Source organism: Crassostrea angulata, unplaced genomic scaffold (assembly GCF_025612915.1).
Source record: "Crassostrea angulata isolate pt1a10 unplaced genomic scaffold, ASM2561291v2 HiC_scaffold_219, whole genome shotgun sequence".
Classification (NCBI taxonomy): Eukaryota; Metazoa; Mollusca; class Bivalvia; order Ostreida; family Ostreidae; genus Magallana; species Magallana angulata.
In genome coordinates, this window is record NW_026441772.1 from 32684 (window position 1) to 36322 (window position 3639).

The 3639-nt window shown below is 34.1% G+C and overlaps 1 long non-coding RNA gene across 1 annotated transcript; it reads left to right on the forward strand.

Moving 5' to 3' along the window:
* Nucleotides 1–923: 923 nt before the first annotated feature.
* Nucleotides 924–2332, forward strand: LOC128169806 (uncharacterized). Its single transcript, XR_008241602.1, has 3 exons — nt 924–1029; nt 1393–1509; nt 2055–2332. It is a non-coding gene; the product is annotated as an uncharacterized LOC128169806 (long non-coding RNA).
* The last annotated feature ends 1307 nt before the right edge of the window (nt 2333–3639 follow it).

The following is a 3639-nucleotide window of genomic DNA, read 5'->3' on the forward strand; positions in this document are numbered from 1 at the left end:
TAATCTTTATTAACTGTCAATTTATGGGTTCACATGTCGTTTAAATTATGAGTTGATCAGTTTTATCCATTAAAATTCAGAGCACAAAGGGATCTAAAAATTGCAGTAAAAACACGGGTCTTAGCGTGTAGTTAATTGGGTCATTGCTTGGGGCTATTTGTCGTCTGACACGTGCCGTTATCTCAAGCTGGGAGAAGTTTAAATTTCGTAAATTTACGGAAAATTCAAATCTTTAGGAGATTAAATTATTTATAATGTGAATTTTCAATACAAATTTGTTTGACAGTTTTTATAGATAAAAACGATATACATTGAGTACACGTATATGCAAGTGTTCTATAATATAGTAACTTCCGATTATCCTTATTCATGTAATGCAATTTCAAAATTTCATTCCAAAGTGCACTTTAAGTACACTGGGAAAAAATTCCGCGGAAAATTTGTGCCCGCGTTCATAGCGTAAATTAATACCACGTGGACAAATGTACGTCAACAGTAGTTCTCATTCACCTTGAACACGGTAAGAATGTCGATTTTAAGATATGTAAAGCGCGGAAAATCCGGTAAACATATGATTTTTTTTTTGCGGTCTAATGTAACCGCAGAAATTGAAAACGCAGAATATAATTTGATACTTTTTAGGGGTTAAACCGCAAAAATTTCAAGCCGCAGAAAATACCCGTTATACGGTATAAATCAATAATAAGATATTTAATCTCATATTTTGATTGAAAATTTCGATTTAATACAAGATTAAAATTAAAAACAAGGTTGTGGAGATGTGATTAGTGCATTGATTCACTATTTATGTTAATTAACTTTGACTCAATCTATTTTTAATTACAATGTACCTCTTTCTTGTATTTCATTTTCATTAGCTTTGAGTGTGTCTTGAATTGATGCAACAACGCCTACTGGTTCCTGCTCATCTGATGCATCTTTCTCTTGTTTCTGGTTTTTTGTGCCTGTTGGTTCATCTTGAATCAAATCTAAGAAGTGATTGATGGATCAATGGGAGAAAAGCATTAAGTATGAACTATGTTAATATTCTATGATTAAAACAAAATTTACAAAATAAAACAGATTTTTATCGGGGAAAATCATTATGTGGGTATTAATTGACTTTAAAATATTTGAATACCCTGGTATTTAATAGACAACAATAATAATGTAATACCAAGCACTTTTTGTGTTTTATTTTTCTATCAATTTATTGTCACCTTTGTAAAATTACCTCTGTTTCTTATGCTAAATTGGCTTGAAACTTCATTTGGTTGTGAATTATTATTATGCATTGTTCCAGTATCAATAAATGGAGCACTTGTATCAATACATGTCTCGGTGACGAAAGAAATCTCTGTAATATTGTATGTATTTTTAATTTTGTTACAGATAAAATATCATGAATGCAACTCCCACTGACAACAGTAGATGGTATTTAGGCAGTAGATAGTGGTAATAACATGTACAATCAAATGCCAAGCCAAATGGGATATTTCAATTTAAAAAGTACATCTACAAAGCTGCTACATATTATGCATCATAATTTTTTGTTATATAGTTATCTTTCACATACTGTGGAATCATTAAAATTCGTGGGGGCCAATTTTCGTGGATTGCTTAAATTTTACAGGTTCATGGGGATGTAATTTCATGTATTTTCGTATACATGCAAGAGGAATATCACTTTATAGCTCTAATTTATTAATTCGTGGGGGATGTTAATTTGTGGATGAGAGGTACCCATGAATTCCATGAAAATTGAGCCACCACAAAATCTAATGATTTCACAGTATTCAAGGAATGAATTGGCTGCTTATAATTTAATTTTTTGTAATTACATTGTAGTTGTAGATAAAAACAGTCATTTGACCTTCAAAATGACATCAAATTGTACAATATTCAAACGTAACATCAGGTGGATTGATACATTTTTGACGTTAGTTTAACTGTGACGTAGGCAACATTCTTGATACGATATAAAACATTTTTTTAGCCAATCAGAAATCGTGTTACAACCAGAATTAAATTATTACAAAATATGTGTATTGTAGATACCTGGTTCCAAAACTGGCTCTACTTGAGGAACTTGAACTGAATCTTCACCTGCTTCCAAAACTGGCTCTTCTCGAGGAACTTCTTCACCTGGTTCCAAAACTGGCTCAACTCGAGGAACTTGGACTGAGTCTTCTCCTGTTCTCTGTGGTACATTTTCATGGTTCTCTACACTTGATGATGTTCGGTAAATGAATGCTGGAAAATCATTGAATATATTTTTTAGTAAATATTTATTCATTGACCATCCAAAATTGTTGACAGGTGGATTGATACATTTTTGACGTTAGTTTTACTGTGATGTAGTCAACACTCTTGATACGATATAAAAAAAATTTTAGCCAATCAGAAATCGTGTTACAACCAGAATTAAATTATTACAAAATAAGTTTTTTGTAGATACCTGGTTCCAAAACTGGCTCTACTTGAGGAACTTGAACTGAATCTTCACCTGCTTCCAAAACTGGCTCTACTCGAGGAACTTCTTCACCTGCTTCCAAAACCGACTCTACTCGAGGAACTTGGACTGAATCTTCTCCTGTTCTCTGTGGTACATTTTCATGGTTCTCTACACTTGATGATGTTCGGTGAATGAATGCTGGAAAACCATTGAATATATATTTCAGTAAAGATTTATTCATTGACCATCCAAAATTGTTGACAGGTGGATTGATACATTTTTGACGTTAGTTTTACTGTGACGTAGGCAACACTATTGATACGATATAAAACATTTTTTTAGCCAATCAGAAATCGTGTTACAACCAGAATTAAATTATTACAAAATAAGTGTATTGTAGATACAAATGTACCTGGTACCAAAACTGGCTCTACTTGAGGAACTTGAACTGAATCTTCACCTGCTTCCAAAACTGGCTCTACTCGAGGAACTTCTTCACCTGCTTCCAAAACTGGCTCTACTCGAGGAACTTCTTCACCTGCTTCCAAAACTGGCTCTCCTCGAGGAACTTGGACTGAATCTCCTCCTGTTCTCTGTGGTACATTTTCCTGGTTCTCTACACTTGATGATGTTCGGTGAATGAATGCTGGAAAACCATTGAATATATATTTTAGTAAAGATTTTTTCATTGACCATCCAAAATTGTTGACTTTCCTATGAAAATGGGGTGTAAAAATGAATTGCATGGGGCTCTTGTTAAATCGAAGTACATATATAAGATTAAGAGATGTGCTGTATACAGTACACTGTACCTACCCTCATTTTTGAAAATGGTGCAAAGTTTTCCTGGACACACTTCCTCCAGTCCTCTGCCAGGAGCATTTGTAGGTCCTTGTTAGACGAGGAGCGAAAATGAAGTAAGGGAGGGTATGAAGAACTTTCTAGCTCGTCAGGTCCATCATGAAACATCACACTGCCGTCAATTAACGACCACCACATGTTTTCTCCACCATACATGAAGTCAGCAATTCTCTGGTAATGTGCTTGAAATAGAGTTGGTCTTCTGCGTATAAAATCTATATCAAATTTTGTGTTCTCTGGCTTTGGTAGGAGTTTTGCCTGGTGGCTAATAATTGATTCTTGGTGTCGTACATAGTCTTTTTTTGTTCCACTCATCTGTTGGG